Below are 27,174 nucleotides of genomic sequence, written 5' to 3'. Positions count from 1 at the left end.
AGGATTGGACAACTATTGCCAGAAACAGGATTACACAGCTGTTTTGCTCCAAAACTTAGGAGCTTCCCTAAGCTGTGTGGCCTGTAGGATAGATTGACGACCACACCGCTCAAATTCATAACAATTTAGCTCAACTCTAATTACATCAGCTTGCATCATTTCCAGTTGGCATCATGACCTAATTGCTTTGGGTCTTGAACAGACGCATGGTAAATGAATAAATGAATTAATCTACTATATATTTTGGAGGGTTATTTGTCTGGCAACTATACATTTGGACACATCTGAAGATATTATAACTACATTTGCCTGAGATCAAGGAGCATGTTTTCATCTATGTTTCAAGAAAATTAGATGGCAGCTGGAGCCTTTCAAAACTGCACAGATTTTAACCAAATTTTGTACGATTGATGCACAGGTTTGGATCTAATTTGATGGCATTTTGAATCAAGATGGCAGACTGAACTTTTCAAAATTGCACTGATTTTAACCAATTTCAAAACTGCATTCATTTTTTAGTTTCTTAGAATTCCCAAGCAACCCTGGGTACAAGGCTGCTCGTATGGTCTACTTGGAAAATACAGACAAGGATTAATAGGAGAACAAAGCTTAGTGTTGCATCTCCATTCAGAAAGATAGCTCTCAAAGGAGAATAGCTGAAAATATAACTTTGTCCAATGATTAGCTGTTGCCTTTCATTCATGACTGTCTTTCACTTGGTAAAATATAGCACTCACTCGCTCATTCTCAATTTCTCATTAACTTATGGTTGGATATACACAACCTAATTCATTCTGTCCCGCATTCTCAACCAAATACAATATTAGTTCTAATATTGGCACTGTTGCTATTTAATCAGTGAGCTAGACTTCTGCAGAACATAGCAGGAATACAATCTAATCAAATTCCTTGATGTCCAATACATTCTGCTGCCGTTATTCACAATGTGAGAACAATTTTATTTTTACATGTGATGTCTCACAATCCTTTTCCAAGGCAAGATGACTCAAACTGCAAAAGGATCACCTTCTCCATTCAACGAACAAAGAACCCTGGTGCTTGCTGCAAATGAGACTTTCCACAACATCACATATCATATCACTTACTGCGTGAGTTGTAATATGAATTTGTAGCAGCAGCTTCTTACACTTTGGAGTGTCTTAAGCTTGAGGTTCTCAGGATTGAATTATGATCACAAAATGCATATAAAGAGCTTCTGCCCATTATTTTTGCTATCCGATACTTGGTCAGGTGAGCTCGAGGGTTGCACAGCTATTGTCAAAAAAGGACTGCCGAAAAGGGCTTCTGTCCTATATTTCTAGGTGTTAAAGAAATCTTAGGAAGATAAGTAAAACTCAAAGATTGAATCTTACGAGGAATGTGTGCCTTGTTTGACCTCATCTGGAAGCTCAAGGAGGGTGTGTGTGTGTGTGTGTGTGTGTGTGGAAAGCAGCAATTCTCTCCAATTGCTGACACTGATGCTACATCCAGCATGACAGAGCCAACCACTATTTTGAAAGAAACATGCTGTGATTCTCTGTGCTGTAAATCTCTTTTTTTAAAAAAAGAAATGTTATTGCTCTTAAGATGGAGTACAATAAAGGCTTGCCGTGACGTTCACCATAAATTAATTGATGGTGGTCACTGGTAAACTGGCAACTGTATTTGTGGATCCCTCATACCTAGAATTAACATTACCAATATGATACACAAAATAAAATTTAGATCAGATCTCAGTAAAGAAAAGAAAAAATCTCTTTACTTGTCTTTCCTGCTACAACTAGTAATCTCATTTTAGCATAGCCTGGCATTTAAAACAATAGCCTGGAAGCCACAGACAAGAATGAATTCAAAGCAGAGAAATAGATGGAATAGCAGAGGAGGTATGCAGCACTCTATCCCTCCTCTGCTTCCAGCAAAGAAACAAATTGCTAAAGCAGAAAAATGCCCTCTTCTGTGTCCAGAATGGAAGTGCAGCAAGAAATGAAGAGCAGGACAGATGGAAAGCAAAGTTCCTCTTTTGCCAGTCCCTAGCAGGATCTGAAGTGGTGTTGGGTATTGCACACTAGTACAGTGGTACCTTGGGTTAAGAACTTAATTCGTTCTGGAGGTCCGTTCTTAACCTGAAACTGTTCTTAACCTGAGATACCACTTTAGCTAATGGGGCCTCCTGCTGCCGCCGCCGCACGATTTCTGTTCTCATCCTGAGGCAAAGTTCTTAACCTGAGGTACTATTTCTGGGTTAGCGGAGTCTGTAACCTGAAGCGTCTGTAAGGTACCACTGTATTTCTTATGGGCTGATCTACAAGGTTGTCTTTTTGTGTAAAGTTGCAAAGGAGGAGCTGGGAAGAAGGCAATATAGTCCATTACTCATTCATAATAATAAATTCACATACAAAATAAATAAGTATTTTGACAAGGTTGTACTTAAAAACCTTTTAAAAAACCTCAAAATACATATCAAAGCTGGGGAAAAAAACTCTTCTTTTTCTAAGTGATGGAGCCAACAGTGCCACCTCATCTTCTGGCCTCTGCTCTGTCTTCACTGTCAGAGCTGCTTTCCCTCATGTTTACCAGTCCTGCCTTGTCCCATCTTCTTGCTTCTGTGATGTAGGCTGCTGCATCCCTAGTAATGGACCATGATCTGCAAAGTGTACTTTTTCACTCAACTATTGTTTTGAGAGATCCCATACTGTCAGGGAACTGCCATCAGTACTGGAGGGAGAGCGCGAAAGCCAGAGGGATTCCAGAGGGCATCCAGGGATCGGAAGAAGCAGCCCATCTTCTGGGGAAGAGAATCAGCGTAGCACCAGTGGAGAAGGGGGGCTGGTGGGGGAAGTGGCGAGGCGGTCCCATGACTCCTTGCCTGGGACCAACGGGGAGACTAGGGGTCCTCCGTTGCCCACGCCCTCCCTGCGCAGAAGGCTTCCGCGCAGAGAGGGTAGGCGGAGACTAGGCGTCAAAGAACTTCTTTGCTGGAAGAAGTTTAAGAAACGCCCACTCACGGATTCTGCCAGCGATTGAGTCAGCCATGGGGAAGTGGCTGTCCGGACAGAGGAGGTTTCCTTTGGCAGCCCAGCCAGGTGTTTGCACCCAGCCAGGAAGATAGGCACCTGCTTACACACAAGCAACTCCCTTAGGAACCATTACACATACGCAAGTCTTCTGGGGTCTTGCTCAGTTCTCCCTCCCCCTCCCTTCCAGCAGATCAGAGAGGCTTTCCAGAACCTAGTTAACTTTCCCATTTCACAAGAAATCTGGTTTGGGAAAATAAATGTCATCAAAATCCAGATCTCTCAGTCTGGATCTGCACACAGTTTTCTGCGGAACGCCTACCATCTGTTTTTCATATCCCCAAATGTGATGCAGATTATTAAAGATGCTTATAACACTTCTTCGCTTGCAAACCAAACCAGGGACAAAAATGTGATAAGAAAAGCAGCGAACACTGCAGACACATTATCATTTGCTACTTATCTTATAATCTTGTCACACATACCCTTTCCCCCCTCTTTTTGAAGTGAATGGCCAAATAGGAAGGACTGATAGAATTATATGCTTTCAAGTGCACTGGTGTCTGTGAATCTCATCAGCTGCACAGGGCAGTGAAGTCAGCACAATAGACAGCTGTGACTCTTGGATTTTCTGTTATATAAAACCAGGTAAGCCATCAGAGGCAGGTCAGAGTTTGCTGGAAGAGGCACAGCTGAGAAGGAGAGTGAGCATTTGTTGTTATTTTTAAATAAGGTTACTGAGTACATAGAATAGCCCTGGGCAGACATTCAGTACCATCTTTATGTGGGCTTGGATGGACAATTGTGATTCTACCAGCCGTGCCCACTCTTTGCACATGCCCAGGTGTCAACAGATACAGTAGAATGTATACAGTACTATGTGTGCATGTAATGTCTGTACACTACAGATCACGGGAATTGAATGTGTCTACACTGGCCTGTTAAAACACACTTCTTTACATGGCTTTTGTCACTTGAGATGTATATATTTCAGGACCCACCTTATTTTTGTGGTTAACAGTTGCTTTAAACTGTTCTTGATATGTGTTTTAATTGTTATAACCTACCCTGAGACATTACGGTAAAGGGTGGGTAATTAATTATTATTAATAAAACATTCTATGATACACATGACATCTTTCAGGTCTTGACAAGGGTAAGGGCCACCAACTTGGATGGCTTTAAAATAGGATTAGGCAAATTCATGGAGGTTAAAGCTGTCAGTGTCTATTACCCACAAGGACTATGTTCTCCCTCTGCTGTCAGAGACACCATGCCTCTGAATACTAGTTGCTGGGTTTCTCAGAGTGCTGTTTCACTCAAATTATGTTTGCAGAGCTCTCATGCTCATTTGGTTGGCTACTGTGAGAACAGGATGGGCCTCTGGTCTGATACAGAAAGAGGACATAGGTCTGATCCCAGAATGGGTGGGCACCAATGCAAGAGCCAGAGGCAGGATGATGTGGCTGAAGATGGGTGATGTCCAGGTTCTAGAATAGGCATGCAGACAATGAGGTGACACAAAAGGATTCTCTTCAACTTCTCAGAGGCAAATTGCTCAGAATGAAAAACCTGGAACAACTGTTATATTTCTATTGGTTCCTGAAACCACCTGGTTCAGCTGGGCTGAAGAGCAGCAGTGCCAGCTCTGGCCAGCAGCCAGATTGATAGCCCTCTCCACATGAGAACTACTCCCGTGGTACAAGGAATAACTGGTTCATGACCGCCAGCACTGTACGATTCTGGTACAGAGGCAGGATGGATCATGAACTTCTCACCATAAATAGACAATAACACCACCAAATCTCAGCACGAGGCTTTGCTGTCATTCTAGCTCCATAAAAGGGAAAGCAGCACCTGCTGAATTTCTCCCAGTTATTAAAAGCACCCAAAAAGAACTAACCATTGCCATCAGGTAGGTTCAAAATAACTACCGTATGCTTGCTATAACAACCCAGACAGACAAATGAGTGTGTGGTGGAGTCTCCTTCTTTGGAGGTCTTTAAGCAGAGGCTTGACAACCATATGTCAGGAGTGCTCTGATGGTGTTTCCTGCTTGGCAGGGGGTTGGACTCGATGGCCCTTGTGGTCTCTTCCAACTCTATGATTCTAAGATTCTATGAGTAACAAGGTCCTCAGAGTAATGAGACAGGTAAAGGGAGACACCAAATCAGAATGAATGAAGTTTGCACTAAGTTAGGCTATGTTTAAACTGTCTGAATTCAGAAGCTGCTGTGGCCAACAAGAAGAGTACATATGCACATTTACCGTACATAAATGGGCCTCTCCTGATTGAACTTAAATCTGGCAAATGGAAACGGCAAGCTTCTGTTTTTCTCTTTGATAGGAAATCTTAAGGCTGGTTTAGAGTTCTGTTTGGCTTCTTAGGAACAGAGAACAAAGGAGGGAAGAAGAAAAATAAAATGCATTGGACTTTAAATAGTAAAATAATTATGACCTAAAACCCATTGTTTAAAACACATGTTTCCTTTATGTGACTGTCATGCGATTATTTTATTTTATTTATTCATTTTGCTTTCTATGTGAAATCTCCTTTAGGCTTCTTTCTTTTCTTTTCTTTTTTTGAAGGAAGACCAGTTTCTTAAGAAGTACAAACTATAGTGCAAGTTAGAGAAAAGTGAATTCTTGCAATAATGTCTTTAAAATGATGTTTATATCTAGCCAGTTGGAGTGTTTCTCCACAGCAACAGCACAGATAATCCTGTTGAGAATGAGAAAGGAAACACACCACCCAGGAGAGGCCTTCCTGCCACTTCCTGCTCCCACGCCACACCAAGCCATGCTGTTGCGCTGTGACCCACCACCACTTCCTCCACCACCAGACTGATCCCCCTCTTGCTGAACACAGTGATAGTCTAGGCATTCCAAAAGGCATTGTTGGTTGTCTTCTCCACCCCAGGATGGGGAAGATGAGTGGCAACACTGCTTGCTAGAAGCAGTAAGGTGAGCAGGACTCTGCTTCTTGCACCTCCACCACCTGAAGTAGGTCCTTCACCTTGTCTCAACAGTAGACTGGCTCTGACACCACCACGCCACAAACTGTTTAAATGCAGAGAAAAAACACCTATTGAGAAGCTATTCAAGTCAGTTTTTCATTTGTAACCGAAGGATTCAACAAACTGGCTGCCATACTTGGAAGCTGCTTGAAAAGATTCAAATCAAATCTTCTGGACACTAAACTCGTGAATGTAATACAGAAGAAGAGTTACACATTCTTTAAAAGAAAGTCAGCAATTTAAATACTGTATTCTCCAAACAGGGGAGTTTCACCATTTTAGTGTGATTTGTGGAAACTATAGGACCTGGGGAAGCCCAATGGATTAGTTGCATCCCATTGAGTTGGTAGACAGATCTTTTTTTTACAATACTAGAAAAGTAATGATTCCCCAATGGGAAGAACTTACCTTTGTTTGCCGAGCAAGGGCCTTCTCTATGGCGGAACTGTGTCTGAGAATCTCCCTTCCCTCAGAGGTGCCTCTGGTGCCATCACTGTATATCTTTCAGTGTGGTGTGAATAAGTATTTCTTTGGCCAGGCCTTTGTGGGGATATGAGCTTAGGTAAGCCACATGTGAATATCTTCTCACTATACTGCTTAGACAAATGCTAGAATTTTTAATTGTGATACGTGATTTTGATTTTTGTTGTGTCAACAATAATTTGACCTGAGATCATACAGGATGCAGGGTAAGATAGAAACTGAATGACGGAATGAATGAATTTATAAATATACGAGCTGGCTATATTCTGTGAAATTAGATGCTTGCTTATTAAGGCATACAGTAATTCTCTACTGAGCACTTTTGTATGTTGTTTGAGAGCCCTTTGGGGCTGTAAAGTATGATTTAAGTATAACTAACAGACAGACAAACAAACAAACAAACAAACAAACTGCATGCTTAGCTGAATGCAGAAGTATTTTGTATGCAACATCTATTGAAACCAAACGCGTGGGGAATTAGCAGTACCTATTTATGAACACTAAACCTGCTCTTCTACCTAGCTTGGTGCCCTTCTTTAGTTTGCCTCTTTTTTGTTGTAAACTAAAAACAAAACTAAGAAAATATGCCATGCCAAAGCCCTTTCTCACAAATTTGCTACCTCTGTCCTTTGTGATGTATGACATATTTGTGGAAGGTCCTTGTCATGTCACAGAGATAGTGCATGGATTTAAAAACCAGAAGAAAGATTCTGTGAAATGACGATAAGCAATCCAGATATGTGGTGATATGTTTCTGATTGAATACAGTATTGTTTTCCTGAACCTAAAGTTACAAAACCCAAATTTGTATGTCATATTTGTCACACAATGAATAAGTGTGCAATATAATTAGATTCTGCACTGTGCCATGCAACTTTATTGACTGAAGAAAAAAAAGTAACCTTAAGATGGAATAAAGTTATATGAAGACACTCTGACTTATCCTGACTTATTGTATGGAAATCACATAGCTATTGTATTCCTAAGAAGGTTCATCAGAGCTCACGTATCATATTGGTAGTCACAAGTCAAATCAATAGTTAATGTATGACAACTTCATGAACTTGGGAGGACGGTTTTCCATTAAGTGGAATCAGATGAGTGGATCAGATTTGAGTAATCATGACAGAAAGCGACCCTGATGATGCTGTAACAGGGTCTACAAGGCCGACAGTAGTACAATACAACACTCCATCATCTACCTCTTTGATCTTCACTTTTGACATAACTGATAACGGGACTGATTTATGGACCAAGAGGGCATTTTTATGCCATTTAGAATTAGGGTTCAAAACTGTCCTCACATTGTATCTGTCATTTCGCATGATGTTTTATATTGTAGGGTGTATATTTGATATGGAAGGTTTCATTTTCAAATTTCTGATACAAGTATCTGTATCTCAGAGTGTGCCCTATACATGCTGTCATTATTCAGCTTGATATGTTCTCATTTAAAATACATAAGCAGTTCCAGAATGTTACCACAACTATATATAGCATCTTGGAACCACGTACTTTGATGAATGGTGATTGCCACTGTAGAAGAAAGAAGGGTTTTTTGTTTGTTGATGGCATCTGCATTCCAAAGGCCTTTTATCAGCCACACCCAAGAGCAGAAAAAGTCTGAGGTGTCTACTATGCTTGACTAATTTGTGGCTACTCACTTAATTGATTGCTGTGAATTATCCTGGCCAAAGGAAAACCATTCCACCACTCACATCACCACCCTGAGTTCACCACATATCCAAACCCCACTTCTTCCAGTTTCAGTCCTGGTTCGCACTCACATATTCATCATTTGATTAAGTGTACAGCAATTGCATGGCGCTGAATGTGTGAACAGAGAACAAAAAATATTTGCAACTGATCATCAGATGGCTCAAGTCGTGATGTGATAAGCATAGAAGGATGAAGTGCATCTAATCAGCTGTATAGTATCTTTGCAGATCACAAAAATAACAAGTCATCTCCTCTGTACTATATTTCTATTTAATTTGGAGTAATTGCTTCTAAATTTGCATCTATAACTATAAATTGGTAAGTGGAAACGTTAATGGAAATCTACCCTATTTTTGGTGATGTTTAAATGCCACACCCTTAACAGAAAGTGTAGCAGAAGAACACGCTTAATTTAGAATGTCATGATTTATCCCGACGTCTTTATACAGTTTGCAAGATGCATTCCAAAGATGGCACTGTGTATTGGACACTGTTTATATAGTCAATTAAATGAAGTTTCTGTTCATCACTGTCACTTGTGCATCTCGCATTGTTCCACATTCAGAGCATGAATGACAATCTTCATGCTAGAGTTTAGAGCTTGTGAAATATACCTGGATATCAGCCCATTAACTACCATTAGAGTCAATGGAACTAAATTGGTTTAGGTCCAAGCAATCCAGTTTAATTGATTTATGTGTTATGATGTAAGGGCCTAATTCAGAAAACATCTCTTCAGACGTTACACATCAGCTTTATAAAGACATAAATTGCCTTGTTTCTGTTTAAACAGCTTTTTAATACCAGCTGTTAATGTTTCGTAGTTGCTGTTTAGTTTCAGCTTTATTAATGGGAAGTATTGTTTAGTTTTAGCTTTATTAATGGGAAGTATCAGAGGATACAGCAATAATTGTCATAATGGCTACAAATGAAAACATATTTTAATACAGTTGGCTTGCTTTTTAATATATTTCATTATGTTGTGCAAAGCAAGGTGATACTAGAGCTTAGATGCAGAAAGGAACCAGGAATTGAAAAATGTTTGGTACTAATCAGAAACCCAAATCCATCTCTGTTTTTCCCCATTATGATAAAAGCAGCACAATTGCTTATTAGCATCCCACAGCACACTGGGAAACATTTCCTCCTGCTTAAATTCTGTTTCATTCGGGATGCAATTTATTTTTAAACTAAATATGCTAATCTGCTCATTAGTGTTACTCTTGGCATAGTGTGTGCCTGCTGACAACCTACATGATGAGTGAGAGCCCAGCTGGTAATTTTCTTTTAAGGGTGTGTTCATCCTGGCAGCTTACTATAGATATATAAAACATACAAACCACCGTACCAATGAGCCTCTTACAGGTGGGGCAACTATTTACAACAGATTTAGCCAAGCTATAATTCCCTGCGGTATTTCCAAGTATTATTCAGGACCACTGTGTAACAATTCCAGGATAAAAGCTTCCTATTTCTAAGCAAGAGTGTCTATCTTTTTTCTACGGCATCTTGATCAAGAGTATGCTCACCACTGAATAGCTTTCAGAATCTGAGAACCGGTCTAAGGCCCATTTCTCACATTGCCTTGGGAGTGGAAGCTGCTGGTCTGCTACTCTCTTCCGTACCACTGGTTATGGGAGAGGCCCCAGGCCACACTGCTACTCCCCACACCACCAGCAAGCCTCTGGAAACTGGATTAAAGGTGGTGTGTGAAGGTGCTGTGGTGTAAAACAACCTCCCCCTGCTGATCTCAGAAAACAAAGTGATATTGGGCAGAATCAGGCTGTAGAACCTTGAACTGATTCTTTTCAAACTTTGAATGAAGAGAGTTTCTGAGATTTGTGCATAGTCCCCACTTTTTTAAAAACAACTCCATTTTGTGCCTCTGATGAAACAGACTCTAGTCACAACGGCTTATGCCACAATAAATTTATCAATTCTTTAACATGCCACAGGACTGTGTGTGTGTGTTTTCCAGCAACAAAGGTGGCTACCCCACTGGAACCCTTTCTTTTATATATAGGATTAATCTTTTCATTCACAAATATGGCCTATTGCCAATCATAGTCTCAAGAGAGACATTCCACAAATCACCCCTGATGGTCTCTCTCGGCACTCTTTGAAATAATTTATTTATGGTCCAAGAAGCTATATGGAAAAATTAAAATCAAGTTATACATATAAATGAAACATCTTTAATGTGCATGTGTCAAAAGGACTACCAAAAAGCTTCCTTCATACTGCAGCCTGTCTGCCCCTTCCCAAAAGAGAGTCCTGCCAGTTGGGGCAATTCAGAGAGATCCAGCACACACATGGAAGCACTTGGCACATGCACAAGAGTCTTTGGGTTTTACCAGCAGAGCACTGAGATGGCCATCCCTGACCCACTTTCCTAAGACTAAGCCCTTCTTGAACATGGTGGGGCTTGCTATTTCATAGCATGCATAGGATTGCACTATGAATCTTCAAGATCTATTTTATTTTAAACCTGAGCCTTAATTAAATTGCTCCCCTTTCACCATGAGCCTGTTTCCATGAGCATTCAAAAGACCATTTTAAAATGAAATTAATGTCACCCTTACACAAAAAAATGAGACTTAAAATTAGTGTATTTCACACTGCAACTCCATGCCTATCTGCTCAGAAGGAACCTCCACTGAGTTCAACGGCACTTATACTTAACGGCACTTAGGTATGGAGGGCTTCAGCATCAGATAGTTGGGACACTTTAAATTCTTTAAATGAGACTTTGTATTTACTGTGGGGCACTAAACCTTTTGTCAAGGAGCTTTTACACATTTCATATTTATAACATTTAGATTCCACCTTTTCTAAAAGTGCAAAGCAGCTAGCAACAAAATTTGATAAAAACACAAGTATCTATTAATAATAATAATAATAATAAAGCTGTTTTATAAGAACAGGACTGGATTTATAGCACTGTAAAATACCATATAAAACCCATCTCTTGTAAAGATTGAAGTGCCTAAACAGATAACTTTCCAGCCAGTTCCTCTAATAACAATTATATCCCTTTTATTGGGACAAAAGATTTGACAAAATCAGAAGGTTTTGAATGTTTTGTTGAACAGATTTTTTATTTACAGCAACTGCATCCTTGTTTTTATCATGAATGAACATAAGATGCCTTTCTTGAATGTAAACTCTCTTAGAATTCTCAGCAATATTCCTGTAGATCACTCAAATTCATGAGAGTACTTTATAACTTTAAGGAATTAACTTTCCAATGTGCACATATAGCACTAATTTTCTTCACTGCCTCAAAAGCCATTTTATATAATTGCAGCCTGGATCATCATAATCGATTACCTTTACCTTGACATCCATCAAAAATTAGTAGTACTTTCTGCCACACAAAGGAAGAATAAATTTTGTCAAAATAATTTGAAAAACCTTGGGAATAGCTCCCTGGCAGAACTCGCAAAAAGTAATTAATTAGCCGTAGTAATAAAATTGTGCCAGGTTTAAGAAGTGCTTCTTGGTTAATGGACTTTAAACGAACCCTTCAATATCCACCCCTAATCTCAATAAAGCTTGTTAATATGGAAAGCAGAGTTTGGCAACCTACTTCCTACCCAAACATGAATAATGTTGGCGCGTGTTTTTAGTTTATTGTTGCTTTTATCTTTTAAATGTTTTAAATAAATGTGAGGTTTTCTAACAATCAAACGGTGTATACATTTTATGAAATAAATAGTACATAATTGAAATACAGTACATCTCTCTACAGTGGGGAAGGCCAGGTGATCTGTATGCCTGCTCAGTCCGCTGTCCAGCTGCTAAATGATGAGAGGCAACTTCAAGGACCTGTCCCCTCTTCTGATGGCTCTTTAGCTTTAAAGTAGACTTGGACCCGACAGCCTTTCAAATAGATGCCTCCTTCAAACACCAGACCATCCTTTGTATGGAGGAGACGTGGCTGTCCCATTGATGGCAGATCTATGTTGAGGCAGGCTTGCAGTGACCTTACAATCGCCTGACCTTCATCTGATTCTGAAAGACTGATCCTGCTTCACCTGAGCCCACAGTTCTTACACTCAATCTTGCCACTGCTTAACCTACCATGTGCTAGCTAATAAACATCAATCAAGTTGAGTTTGTTCTGTTTCAGGAGGCTTTTAAATGCAGCAGACAGCTAATGAAAATGTGTCTTGTTCTCAGTGATAATAAATGAAACTGAAGGAGTCCATGGGGCTTGCTACTTTGAAAGCAGACAGGTCTGCATCCCTTCAGCCATTGGCAACTGAGTAATCATTATCGCAATCAATTAAAACAACATGTGCATCAGGGTTTGCAGATGAACTTCTGGGTTAAACATTGTAACTCTTTTCTTTTCTTTTCGCAAATGTGCCAAAAATTAAATTCTCAGTGTGATAATTTGTGTGTGTTGCAACATTCCTGTATTCTTTAATACAATCCAAAAAGGCTCACTGAGTTCAGTAATGCCTACTCCCAGACAAGTTAACACAAAACTGAAGTCATGTGGCATGATCCTGTTCTATCTGAAAACTGTATACATGCAATAGATATTTTTGCAAAGAACACAGGTCTACCTCTCTGCTGAGACATTTCCCCATGTGCTTTGACCTTCTTTCTGAGTAAGGAACTGAAATTGCACAACATCAGCAGCACTTTATCCTCTCAGTTCCATTCTCATGAATAGCTGGTGGGCAGGAGGGGACCCTAAAGCTCCAGATGCAAACCAGCTATGAGATAAAGGGTAGATGGAATAGACTAGAATAAAGGTTCAGAGATGGCTTGGCACATTATTAGGAAACATGGTAGAAATTTGTGAGCCATTCCTCTGCACGTTACATAACACTGAAGTACAGAAACAGGATTATGAATAACTCATACATTTTCTGTCGATACTTCCTGATAATGTGTGACGTTGCCCTCTGTATCCCCTTCTCACAATTACACAAAGATGTACTCTTCTTTAGTCCACCTTTTCCTCAGATATCTATAACAGGCCTGATTAATTTACATCCTCCTTACTTTGTATTTATTACAAAAGTTGTAACAAAAGCTGTGCTCCCCCACCCCACATTGCATCTGGCATGGTTTTGACTCGACAGCTTCAACATTTGTTCCTTTCTTCTATACGTATTTTTCAATGGCACCTTCTCTCCTTTCCTTATTGTGTTCTATATAAAATGTTCTCATCTGTAACTAATTTCTTTCTTTCTGATTGCCCACAAATGGATATGGCAGTCAGCAAAATTGAACCATTTCCATGTTTTGTATAAAGCACCAGAGTTTTTAATGGTGCTGATGGATGTCTGCTACTGAGAGCCAGCTATCTAGTTTGACAGGTTGTTGAAGCTTTCAGCCCCCTGCAGACTGCTGCTGTGATTATTTAGCAAGGCTCCTGGGAGGATGCTACATTTTTCAGTGGACCTTCATTGAAGATAGGTATCTGAATTTGTAGTTGAGAAACTAGAATGTATCAGGTTTGTTGTCTGTCCACCCTCCACCCCACCCCCCGGTTTCTATCAATATGACAATAGCACTCCACTCACAAATAGCTGCTTGCTGTGAATGTTCTACAGCTATGTAGCTGTGAAGCAGGAAACGTGAGAACAAACTTGAATTAATATATAGATCACTTCTGGGAAACAGAGGATGTTAAACCAGTAAGGATACTGGTGACACAGAGTGATCTAAGAAACAACAACCCAGTGAGGTAAGGTAGGCTGAGAGATACTGACTGGACCAGAGTTAGCCAGTGGACTTCATGGCTGAATGGGGATTGGAACCATCGTCTCCCAAGTCCTAGTCCAACACTCTTAATGCAGTCATACGTCGGGTTACAGACACTTCGAGTTGCGCGATTTCGGGTTGCACACCGCGCCAAACCCAGAAGTACTGGAATGGGTTGCTTCCGGGTTTCGGCGCTTACGCATGCACAGAAGCGCTAAATCGCGCTATGTGCATGTGCAGAAGCGCCGAATCATGACCCGTGCACGCGCAGACGCACGGGTCGCGGGTTGCGAACGCTGCGGGTTGCGAATGTGCCTCCCGCACGGATCACGTTCGCAACTGGAGCACCCACTGTATGTATCAATCCCCTTTGTTGTCTGGAATTTTCTGAACTGTTCAAGAACACAAAAATTACCATATTTTTCACCTTATAGGACGCACTTTTCCCCCTCCAAAAATGAAGGGGAAATCTGGGTGCGTCCTATGGGGCGAATGCAGGCTTTCGCTGAAGCTTGGAGAGCGAGAGGGGTCGGTGCGCACTGACCCCTCTCGCTCTCCAGGCTTCAGGAAGACATCCGCAGCCTAGGCAGCTCTGCGGGAGTTCCCGCAGGGCTGTCTAGGCTGCGGATAGCAGCCTGCTTCCCGGAGTGCCGGGCGCGCTGAAAGCAGACCGCCCGGCACTTCGGGAACACATCCGCAGCCTAGGCAGCCCTGCAGGAGTTCCCGCAGGGCTGTCTAGGCTGCGGATAGCAGCCTGCTTCCCGGAGCGCCGGGCGCGCTGAAAGCAGAGCACCCGGCACTTCGGGAACACATCCGCAGCCTAGGCAGCCCTGCGGGAGTTCCCGCAGGGCTGTCTAGGCTGCGGATAGCAGCCTGCCGCCCGGCACGACAGGCGCCCTGAAGCAGAGTGCCCCTCGCGCCGGGCAGACGTCCGCAGCGTGGGGAGCCCTGCAGGAGTTCCCCGCACGGCTCCCCTCACTGTGGATAGCAGCCTGCCGCCTGGCGCGAGAGGCGCCCTGAAGCAGAGCGCCCCTCGCGCCGGACAGACATCCGCAGCGTGGGGAGCCCTACAGGAGTTCCCCGCAGGGCTCCCCACGCTGCGGATAGCAGCCTGCCGCCCGGCGGGCAAGGCACGCTGAAGCAGAGCGCCCCGCACGCCGGGCAGACATCGGCCAGCTCCACAAGCTCGGGGGACAGCAGGGAGGCGCAGCGCCGCCATACCACTGTTCCTCGACCTGGTTCAGTTTCCCCGACCTGGTTTTGGGGAGGGGGGGAAATAAAGGAAAAATTTTTTTCCTTTATTTCCCCCCCCAAAAACTAGGTGCGTCCTATGGTACGGAGCGTCCTATGGGACGAAAAATACGGTAATAATCAGAGCAACAACAAGACATAAGGTTGCCAACTGACTCCAAATGAAATTTCCCCCCTCTCTCTCAGTGTGTGTGTGTGTGTGTGTGTGTGTTTTGGGGGGAGGGGAGCAGCTTGGGGGAAAAAGGAATTTGGAATGAGGACAGGGCAGGAGGAGGGGACAATTAGTACAGTAGTACCTCGGGTTAAGTACTTAATTCGTTCCGGAGGTCCATACTTAACCTGAAACTGTTCTTAACCTGAAGCACCACTGTAGCTAATGGGGCCTCCTGCTGCTGCCGCGCCGCGGGAGCACGATTTCTGTTCTTATCCTGAAGCAAAGTTCTTAACCTGAAGCACTATTTCTGGGTTAGCGGAGTCTGTAACCTGAAGCGTATGTAACCCAAGGTACCACTGTACTTGGGCTCCCTGCTGCTTCCCTGCTCCAAAACGCCCTCCATGAGTTCCAAAAGTGTAGTTTATGAATTAGCAATGGTCTCACCCAAGCCAACTTCCCTGTAGCTCCTGTTGGGTAGCATCACATCACAGCTGATCACCAATGGCATATGGTGTTCCAGCTGATTAATTTCTGGCCACACAGCAAACAGAACATAACCATATTCCTAAAAACTGCCAAGAATGGGGTGGGGTGAGGCTTGAAAATCCATCTGGTTGGAAGTCATAGACATCTCTTAATTTGATTAGGGGCAATGTAATAGAAGCTTAATTACAATAGTCCTCACTCATCAATCCACTGAATGCCCTGGCTAAATTGAGTTGCTCACAGTCTTTGAAGGAGAATCCCAAAGAAATGATGTGAGGGAATGACAGGTGAGCAATTAACATCTCACCGTGAAGCTAATTATGTTCTCTTCGTTTCAATGAATTATTTAAGACAATGGTGTTCGCTACCCTAGCCTGTGTGGCACTTGTGACCTACAAGTACTCTTTCTGTAATCCACAGGGCACAAAGGGAATATCACCAGTTTTAGCTTTAATTGGCATTTTTAGCACAACCTTTTCTACGGGTATTTTTGCCCAGACATGGAGCAATGCCAATAAATAGACAGATAATGAGTTGAAAGAGAAGTTTAAAATAAGTGTCCTGTGGACCTTCCCAGCCCTATTCTTTTCCCATGCAGGAATTGTCCCCTCTCCTCTTCTTTTGGAACTAACGTTTTCAAACTCCCTGCCCCAAACTAACAATGTGTGTGCCAATGTTAATGCTTAAGCTTCAAATTGGACTTCTCTATAATCAGGTTTTATGAATGCAAACTAGAGATGCATTTTGGGGTTTGGAGTGAAAGGTTTTACATACAAACTCTCACCTACTCTTTATCACATGTCCTCAGTTGTTTCTTTCCCTAATATGCAGCAAGGCTTCTTCTAAGGCAATCCATACTAATTAGGGTCCACAGGAGCAATGATGATATGTAGTCAGGTTAGTGGTGATAGTTAATCAATATGATGATTAATGATATGTAATCAGATTCATGAAGATGCCACAAAGTCAAATCAGGAAGCACTATGCTCCCTTTGGATGGCTTTCCTGATGACAGTGGACAGCTAATTAGATCCAAAGCAGGGAAGCCAAATCAGAATGAGGGCAACATTACTTTCCTTCACTCTGAATACAGTGGTACCTCAGGTTAAGAACTTGACCTGGAGCAACCACTTCCTGGTTATCAGAGTTTGTACCCCGAAGCATCTGTAACCCGAAGTACAGCTGTGTGTGTGTGTGTGTGTGTGTGTGTGTGTGTGTGTGTGTCTATTACTATATTTGTGCCTATAATTTGCAGAGACACTCACCTGAACCATTTCCATAGTAGAGGAGTGGGCTTCTCAAGAGGCTCTGCCCTAAAGCTAACAAATGTTAGCACTGTTTGGTGTAAATGTAAAGTTATATCCTCCTTAATGCTGAAATGGGAAGAGAAATTTGTGCATGCAATGGGAAGCGGAATAGGAAGGGGACATACAAATCTATGGCAAGCTCTTGATCACATAACTAGATGGCGACAGTTTACAAGGAACTGAAGAGCAGTAATTAACCACTCCCTTAGACGCAACACTATTGTGTAGTCCCTATGCAAGGCTACATTAGTAAAGACTAAAAAGGATAAATAATATTTTACAAGAGATGGAGGAAAGGGTCAGAGAAGAAAAAATATCCCCAAAATGTAGCCTTATGCTTTGTTGCTGGAAGGAAACATTTTTATGAATTCTGTATTCCAAAGAAAATTCTATCTATGATGCTTTAAAAACATGGTTTAAAACATCTCTATAACCCCCTCCCCCAATCAGCCTGGCTAGACTTTTTTTGCTTTCAAGCCAGTTGTACAGTGGTAGGGGAAAGGGGTCAAGTGCAGTATTTTTCTCAGTTTTTTTATTTAGCTATACACCTTAGGTTACACCAGAGCTTTTGGTCTCACCTCTGCCCACTCCCACACCTGATCAGGAAAAAATGATCTTTCAATCGACCAGAAATCACTGAGCTCAGGCCCAAGTCTTTATACCTCAAAGGCCTCCATCCCGTTCCCTTGATTGAGAATGTTTTGCCTCATGGAATGTCAACTCTATTTTTTTAAAGAAATATGTAAGACTGGCAAGAGTCTATAGCCCTGTCCTTAGTATGCATCCTCCAGTTGCTCACCCACTGCCAATCTTTTTCAAAAGCACCAGTGGCTAGAACATAGCCATGGAGTTGCAGTTTGACAAAGAAAATGTACGTGACCTTCCAGCCAAGGCAGTCTTCCCTTCTTTTCCCTCCCATTCCAACCTTTTTGTATACCTTCAAACACAAGGGGAGAAACCTGACTTCACTCAGAAATTTAGCTTGCCCTCTTTTTTTCTTGAGTGACTTTCTCATCTGATACTGACCCGGCCTCCTGGAAACTAGGCATGTGAAGCTAATCCATTGAAGTTTTGCTTCATAGTGTTTTACATGCAGTAGCCATGTGGGCCTTTTTATCTTTCAGCTTTCCATTCTGCTCTTGCTCTAGGCTGTCTCTCTCAGGCCCTCAAGTTGCCTGCTGTGCCAGAGCTGGAGTCCCTTTCTTTGTAGTTTGGGTTCCCAACTTCTAAGGCCTTTAAACTTTCTTCCTTCAAATAGCCCCCCTCCTCTTTATACTCCAGTTAATGTAGCTGCACCACTCATTCAGCCAGTGTTACCCACAGTTGCAGGTGCACAACTTTGAGCAATGTCATCACCGATAAAAAAACAGCAACAGTCCTGAGGGACTTAGAATAACAGGTGTTTATGTTTTCGTGTATGGGGTAATCTGGGCTACACTAAATCTTTACGGTGCTGTAAGTATGGGTGGTCATGTGTCCTATTCTTCAGAGGACAGTCCTCCATTTGAAGGGCTGTCAGAGGACAGTCCTCTAGTCAGAAGGTGTCCTCTATTGGAAGGGCTGTCTGGTTGAAGTTCAGCTTGAAGATGAAGACCCATACAAAGGGAGAGCAGAAGTATACTAGCATACAATATACAGTGGTACCTCAGGTTACATACGCTTCAGGTTACATACGCTTCAGGTAACAGACTACGCTAACCCAGAAATAGTGCTTCAGGTTAAGAACTTCGCTTCAGGATGAGAACAGAAATCAGGCTCCAGCGGCGCGGCAGCAGCAGGAGGCTCCATTAGCTAAAGTGGTGCTTCAGGTTAAGAACAGTTTCAGGTTAAGTACGGACCTCTGGAACGAATTAAGTACTTAACCCGAGGTACCACTGTAATTAAAGGCTGTCTTGATTCACCTAGTAAAATCTTCTGCAATATCTATTTGGATCAACTCATCTCCTCCCATTTTAAAAACCTCCATGCAAGGAGATTCTGCAACAGCCCTAGACAACTCCAATTGCCTCATTGTTTGATTTCTGTTTACTTCCAGCTAGCCTAATAAAGGTATCCTTTAATATGCTCTATGATGCGCTTCATGCTATTTAATCTGAATGCAATCAAATTGCAGCAAAATTTGTATGTCATTATCCCTTCTCCTTTTTCTTTACAGGTACCACAGTGAGTTCATATGTAATATCCTGAGGGTTGGTTTTTTACAATAGGGAGAAGTTTTCTTTTTCATTTTTGCAAGCTGCTTTTATTATTCTCTTTGTTTGATTAAATAGGGATGGCAGCAGACATGGATCTGACTAACTAATCAATGCCAATTACCACTCAGTGTCATAATCACTGCTATAACACAAGTACACAATGAATTTCACATTTCAGTGTATACACTTGTTGGATGTGAGCCAAATGCTTTTCAAAACAACAAAAGGTTGGGAATGATTCAGTGACCATCCCACATTGTTAGAATCCCACGGGCATCAGTGAGCCTCTAAAAATTGTTCTTGGAATTCATATATTTTAACCATAGTTCAGGTTTCACTAAGAAATCAAAGTTCACAGTATGATTTTCTTCAGAAGGCATATAAAATCTGTGCATTCAGAGAATATTTAAATATTTGAAAAAAAATAATAAAATGTGTCTAGTAACTGAGTCCTGAACAATTCTATGAGTATAAACCAGATATAAATCAAATTTAAAGAGAGTAGGACTGATCTAGACACATCAAAGAAGCGTTTCAGTTAAATGCGTTGTAAATTTAAACAAGAAAAACAGGTAGAGAAAAATGGGACTCCACTGCACCATCTGGTGGCACAATGTTATACCACACATACAATGCCTATAAATAGCTTTTTCTTTACCAATCTGAGTCCTAGCATTGTATTAGGAGTGTTTTCTGAACAGGAGCTTTTTGGCTGTGAACAGGAACTAGTTCACATGATACCTCATGGGCATAAAAAGAGAAAAAACAGTTCCCTCCCACAGAAAATCCAAACAACACTGAAAATGTTATTTTTACTTTGTTGTATAATTAACTAAAATAGAATTACTTCTTGTGTGACAAGTAAGCTGTGGCTTTTGGCACAACTAAGAAAGAGCAACTTAAAGTTCTTTCATAGTCATCCCCTCGAAAAAGTAGCATGTTTGGCATTAAAGCTATAGGCAGCCTTCTTTAGAAACTTACAGTGTTCTTTAAATATACTTCCCTGGAGGCCATTTGAGTCTATAAGGAATGTTTAATCACACAACTTCAATGGTTATATGCATCTCTCTTTAAGTCCCTCAGGCCTCATACTAGTATTATGCCCTGATTTTAGGTTTATGTAATTTAGTGTTTAATGCACCTTAATACCAACCCGGTGTTGTAAAATGTTAAGTCACGTACCATAACGTACTGCTTTCAGGATTCTGAAACCTTTTTCTAAAGGGAATTACAAATTTCATCCCTTTTCTATCTCTTTCTCGTTGGATGAAAGTCTCACTTCAGAAATTCTAACAGCTTTAGTTTATAACCTTAAACAAATTGCCACTGATGCAGACAATGGCTAAACCTTTCACATTACAATTATGTTTATGTCACAGTAAATGCTTATGCCAAGCACTTACCTACCTAGGGGCTGCTCATGTACATACCACTCCACACATATTTAAGTACCTTGCTGAATTTGATCTTTGGGTTTTCATACCATGTAAGGATCTCTTTGGGGCATCAGAGAAAAGCAGCCCAGAGCCTGAACTCACTCACTCACTTACTGCCCTGTCTATCTGTCTTCCTTCCTGCTTAGATTCTGCATCAGTGTGACCTGGCCTGATCCCCATAGCTCTTCAGAGTTTCTTGAAGCAATTCCCATTGAAGAACATCCTTCAGCGTGGGCAAGGAAAGCCACAATACTTGAAGCTGTTTGGCTATGGGCATCAAATGTAGCCTCTATTTATGCAACGCCTAGCTAATCAGGAAAGTTAATTGAATAGAGTAGTGTTTGTGGCTTACATTCACAGCCAATCAACTTAAAGCACTTGTAGCAGTTGGCGACTCCCAAAGCCAGTTTCAAGCACTCCCATGAGTTTCTTTTAGAATGCAGGGTATTGAAAACAGCAGCAATGAACTTGGCCCCATAGGGAGTTATCAGAACAAAGTCAGCAGCCAGAAGACAGTTCTAACAAGTTGGCTTGTACTGAAACCAATCATAGTTAGTATTAAACTACAACCCCTGGTTTGGAGAAAACCCAGTTCGGATGAAAGCCATGTGTTTGCATTACAAATGTTTTACGGTCCTGTGAACTACTATACTGAATGTCAATCCTTGCTGAAATCTCAGTGAATAATTCCTCTACCTGTTTCTCAACAGCATTTTAAATGTGATTGAGGTATTGTACAGCAATCTGCTGGTGATTAAACTCAGTTTGATACTTACTGATGAAATGGGAATATTATCCTAGAGTATTTTCCATTAGATAGAAAGCTTTCCACTGATTAGGCCATGTATCCAATTTATTGTAACTAACTCAAGACACTCTCTCTCTCTCTCTCTCTCTCTCTCTCTCTCTCTCCCCCCCCCCCCCACTTGCTTTACAGCAATGAAATGAAGTTCACACTAATAAAGCATTTTTTAACTCAACTGCCCCGAGGTATTATTATTATTATGTTTATTATGTTTATTAATTACCTGCCCTTCATCCCAAGGTCCCAGGGTGGCTTACAGCATTAAACCACAATTATTAAAACAATTTCTTATAAAAACAGCTGGGACCAGTGCCGCAAGGCAATGCAGGTGTGGTAGATAATCAAGCTGATAGCCTACCAACAAGAGCCACATTACTCCCATTCTTCTGCTTTTAATGAATAGCTTTTGCCCTGGATCAAGTGGGTTGTTCAGCATGATATGTACACAGGCATGCCTTGTAGTAGGACGTTTGACATGATGCCCCCCCCCCCCCGTTCACTCAACACTTTCAGATACTATGCTTTGAAGGCAAAGCACTGAGTCGTTTTGCTTTTAAAATTTGAAGACCATATTTACTTCCATTTTCAATATACACTGTACACATCTTTCCACAGAAACTGATTACTGAGACATAAATAAAATAATCACTCCCTACCATGTGAACCTGACAAACCATGGGCCTTACTGTATAAACATCTTTAAGCTTCCTCACATTCATGCTGTAATTCGATTATGTATATGGTATATTTTCAGCTTCATAAAATGCAGTGTTGTTTGCGCATCATTTCCCCCTGCTTTTTTATTTTTCCAATTATTTCAACTACATGCAAATCTGTAAGTATTGTTACTGCTCGGAAAGATTGCCTCAAATGTAAAGATGCTATCTTTCGAAGCATTAAACAATGATTAGGCAGGCGCCGGGCCAAAGGACTGTGCTGTTTAAGAGGAATGGAACCATGCAGCAGCTGGTACTAAGCAATCTTGAGAGAACTGATAACACATTGTAATTCCATCAAGATGGTCTCAGCTGACAATGGAAAATAACAATGATTCATTTAATCTTGTTTAGCATGCACCAGATTTCCAAAGATGAATATCCTTAAGTAATACAATAAGTAATTCGGAGAATATTATATATTGTAAACCAAGTTCTTCTGGATAAGGGAAAACTCGACTTTAGCTTGGAATCTAGTCTGAGATCTAATACTTAATGTCCATATAGTCTAGATGAAAATGAATGAGAGTTACAAAGGCAAAGCTATGATCATCTGACCAAAGTCTTTCACCAAAGGCCTTTTGCATTGCTGAAGAAAACTTAAAGCATTATAGGATAAGAGGAAAGACCCTCAAATAGATCAATGACTGATTAAAGAACACTAACAGAATGAAGCGACAGATTATGCACTGGAATTAACATCTCCCAAGATCTTAACATTCATTATATGCAAAACTAGCTGTGGGATAATATATAAACATTGCCACATACCCAATTCTGCAAATACATCTATTATTACTATAAAAACCAATGTTGTATAAACAGGAAGGACAAAACTTACAGTCGTAGATAGACTAATTAAGGTTCCAAAAAACAGTACATGTAGTTTTACCAAAATATATTAGAAAATGGTTTGCCAATTTGCCCCCAAATCAAATAAGCTAAAGAAAAATTAAAAACAAATTGAGGTTAATGGAGACTGCTTTTGTTTGAAACCACTACAGCAATTGGCACTGTGATTTTTAGCTTCAGTTGATTGAAATAAGCCCTTCCTAGAAACTGGCACATAGGGACGTGGGTGGACTTGCTGCTCAGAAGGTCGGTGGTTCGAATGCCCGCGACGGGGTGAGCTCCTGTTGCTCGGTCCCTGCTCCTGCCAACCTAGCAGTTCGAAAGCACGTCAAAGTGCAAGTAGATAAATAGGTACTGCTCCAGTGGGAAGGTAAATGGCATTTCCAATGTGCTGCTCTGGTTCACCAGAAGCAGCTTAGACATGCCGGCCACATGACCCGGAAGCTGTCTGCGGACAAACGCCGGCTCCCTCGGCCAGTAAAGAGAGATGAGCACCGCAACCCCAGAGTCACCCGCGACTGGACTTAACATTCAGGGGTCCCTTTACCTTTAGAAAATGGCACAGCTGGTGCAGTGGAATGCTTTGGAACATTTTAGTTAGTTATGGACACACTCAGACAACATTTATGAGATTTGTTTGTTTCTGAGAACATAAAATGAGGGGAAGAAATTGATTCTTCAGGTTAGTTGCACAATATTAGATTGGTTCAAAATCTCATTTTCTTGCTTGCTTGTCCAAGCTCAGGTCACACAATCGCAACTCTCTAAGCAAACCCACCCACCCAGGGTTTGTTTAAGGCCTCCTAGGCTGGTAAACAATCCTAGCAACACTGGCCTTAGAGGAAATGGAGCTGTGCAGCTACTCAGGTTGTCTAACCAAGCACTGGGAAACTTCCCATGCCAAGCAGCCAATAGCACAACAGCTATTCTTAACAAACTCTGTTAGCTATCCCCTTAGCCTATGGCCTCTTTAACGTATATAAGATTGTAGACTGAAACCAAGACTTTGGACACATCCACACAATACATTTAAAGCACTCTCATACTATTTTAACACTCAATGCTTCCCCCCAAAATCCCGCGAACTGTATGGTGCTCAGAATCGTAGCTCTGTGTGTGAGAGGTCTCCAGAGAAAGAGAGAGGGAACTGTTAAGATTAGTTTTCAATTCATATTGCACCCCAGCATTAGAAGCTTGTCAAATGCATCTTCTGAAACATGTAATTATGGCTTTCAGCAACTTTGCTCATCCTTACTGCTCATAAATTTTCAAAAGTATTGCAAGCCCATACAGGGTCCAAGACAGGTGAGAGGGGGTTGCTCAGAATGGTTACAGGAAGGGGGAAAGCAACAGTTCAGAAAGGGCATGTGTGTGAGAGATGTTCCAATAATGGGATGTCAGTAGCAACAGACAAACTCCCCTTGACTGAGTTTGGAATCTGCTTGATATTTAAAAGCATTTGTATATGAAAGGAGTCATGACGTGATGTTTTAAACCTGGATGGGAAGCAGCACATTTGCAATAAACAATTGAAAGAATTGGGCCAAATGGCACAGCTGAGCTGAAACCGTCAAAATTTCCAATTTCAGTATTATAAATATGCAGTTATATTTCTTGGTGAACTGGCCCTAAATAAATTCATCTTTTCTTTTCTTTTTCTTTTTTGTCATAGACCTGGAAATTAATCATAACTCAGACAGAGCTGTGAAAAAGTATCCAAAACCATTTTTTAAGGTTTTAAAGAACAATGCCATCCCTTGAGCTACTGCTACAGGGAAAAGCTCAGAAAAACTTCTGAATCTTGGAGCAAAGGAAATAGTGAAAGCTATTTCTCTGAACTTGGTCAGAGAAGCTCTCTTCTCAAGTAAGCTAAGTTTAGGCACAATCCCTTTCTATAAAATCTGTAAGATATCTCTCTACCCGTATAGCTGGTAAGAGCCTCAGCTCTGCTCCAGCTCTAAAGTTAGGTACATGGCAGGAGTGACAACTTGAATAAAATGTTGTGGGGACCCAGGAAAGCCCCGCCTCACATAACAGTGCACACACACCATTTGAATGGGAATGCCCATCAACTTTGTGGGGGCCCAGCCTCCTCAATTATTTTATTGTGGGGGCCAAAGCCCCCACAGCCCCTAGTAATTGGCTCCTATGGTACATGGGGTTGAGGAGTGTTTCCAGAGGGCCTTTATATTCAGGTGTTACAATAAACCATGGTTTATAATGAGGGGAAGAAGGCTGGTCTTCTACTGCACTTACATACCCCCTCCCCTCCAAACATCAACTGATGTGGCTGCAATCAGCGGTTTATGAGGTTGGTTTATTTCAACAAACTATAGTTAAGATTACCCCACAGTTTAGGATTTGAATATAATGCTCAACTGTCGTTAATCAACACCAGAAGTGAAAACTTCTGATCTTTTATTTATAGCAATGGTGAAGGGAAATGAGAAAAGGGAACATGTCTTTTGGGGGAAGGCTAGGCTCATTCCTGCCCTGATACACCATAGTATATTGTGTGACTCAGCAGTAAACAAACTGATGCTGTCTAAATGTTGGTTCATTGAGTTGTGACTTCTCTGAGCTTAGCTCCCTTGCTCCCAAGGTTCAGGAACTGGATTGACAAGAGTTCTGTTAGGCTGAGAATGAATATACCTCACTTTAGGTGTGGGGTGGGTGGGATATGATAAAATGAAAGCTAAAAACAGTAGTTACATTGTGTGTGTTTAAAACTTGACAATTGTACTTAGTTAATCAGTCTTAGCCAGCCCTCTCAATGTGATTTATCTCCAAGTGATATGTTTTCAACTGGGTTATCAGTTATGATTAATGTGGTAATAAATATATGCCTGATTGGCTAGGGTATTACTGACAGTGGCATATAATCAACAGCCCAGCATAAACTTTCATTTCTGATACACAATGTACAAAACTGGGGAATTAAAGGGTAAAAATGTATACAAACCTTTTCAAACATAGATGAAACATTTTTAATTTTCAGATTTTGCTTACCCAGTTTCATAAGGAAAAGCTGACAGGTGAAATGCTAACATAATGCACTCTAAGTTGCTTCAATCATGAGAAGATCCAAGCTTTGTAAGTGTTAAAAATCTACTGCTCAAATGACATAGATGCAGTGACATCTTTACAGTTTTTTCCACTTCAAACGTTTGTTTTTTTAAAAAAATAGGAATGAAGGCTTTGCAGGAGATTAATTGAGGGCTTCTAAAATATAATTGGAAACTTAGAAAAACTGTACTGGAGCTTAGCAAAAATCACAGTTAATTTGCTTGACATATGCTGAAGTGAATGAATAAGCTACTGCTGGTTATATTTCTCAAGATAAATGTAAAGAAATTTGATATGTACACGGATATACTGTTAATTTTATACTAAGTCTTAAGACATCATTAAAGTGTAAGCTCTATCCTCAACTAACACTTAACAAATGCAACTTCCAAAAAGTTTGTCATAGACCAAATGGAGCAAACAGCACGCAGACCTAGTGGTGGGAGGAAAAAATCCTTAAATAAGAGTCACGGGGGAATGATTAATGGACTTCAATGTCTGTACACTAATGCGCAAAGCATGGGAAATAAACAAGATGAGCTTGAGCTCTTGGTACAGCAAACTAAATATGACATAATAGGCATCACTGAAACCTGGTGGGATAAGTCCCACGATTGGAATGTAATAATGGGGGGATACAATCTATTTCAGAGAAACAGACCAGACAAGAAAGGAGGAGGAGTGGTGTTATATGTCAGGGATGTGTATACCTGTGAAGAGATCCAAGATTTAGAACCTCAAAGCCAAAGTGAGAGCATTTGGGTCAAAATTAAGGGAGAGAAGAATAACAGTGACCTCATTGTGGGAGTTTACTATAGATCCCCAAGCCAAACGGAGGACATAGATGATGCCTTCCTGGAACAGGTGGCCAAGCATGCAAAAGGAAGGGAGATAGTAGTAATGGGGGACTTCAATTACCCGGATATTTGTTGGATGTCAAACTCAGCCA

The 27,174-nt window shown here is 41.2% G+C and overlaps 1 protein-coding gene and 1 long non-coding RNA gene across 3 annotated transcripts in view; one reads left to right on the top strand and one right to left on the bottom strand.

Annotated features, from left to right (window-relative positions):
• GALNT18 (polypeptide N-acetylgalactosaminyltransferase 18) overlaps window positions 1-27,174 on the bottom strand; it is a 369,938-nt gene that overhangs the window by 93,819 nt on the left and 248,945 nt on the right. The gene's annotated exons all lie outside the window — the stretch shown is intronic.
• LOC308481485 lies at window positions 2,530-7,446 on the top strand. Its single transcript, XR_013988705.1, has 2 exons — window positions 2,530-4,929; window positions 5,697-7,446. It is a non-coding gene; the product is annotated as an uncharacterized lncRNA (long non-coding RNA).

Source organism: Podarcis pityusensis (genome assembly GCF_964106645.2).
Source record: "Podarcis pityusensis genome assembly, chromosome: 1".
NCBI lineage: Eukaryota > Metazoa > Chordata > Lepidosauria > Squamata > Lacertidae > Podarcis > Podarcis pityusensis.
The sequence above is the reverse complement of the archived record's forward strand: the minus strand, read 5'-3'. Positions and strand labels throughout refer to the sequence as shown.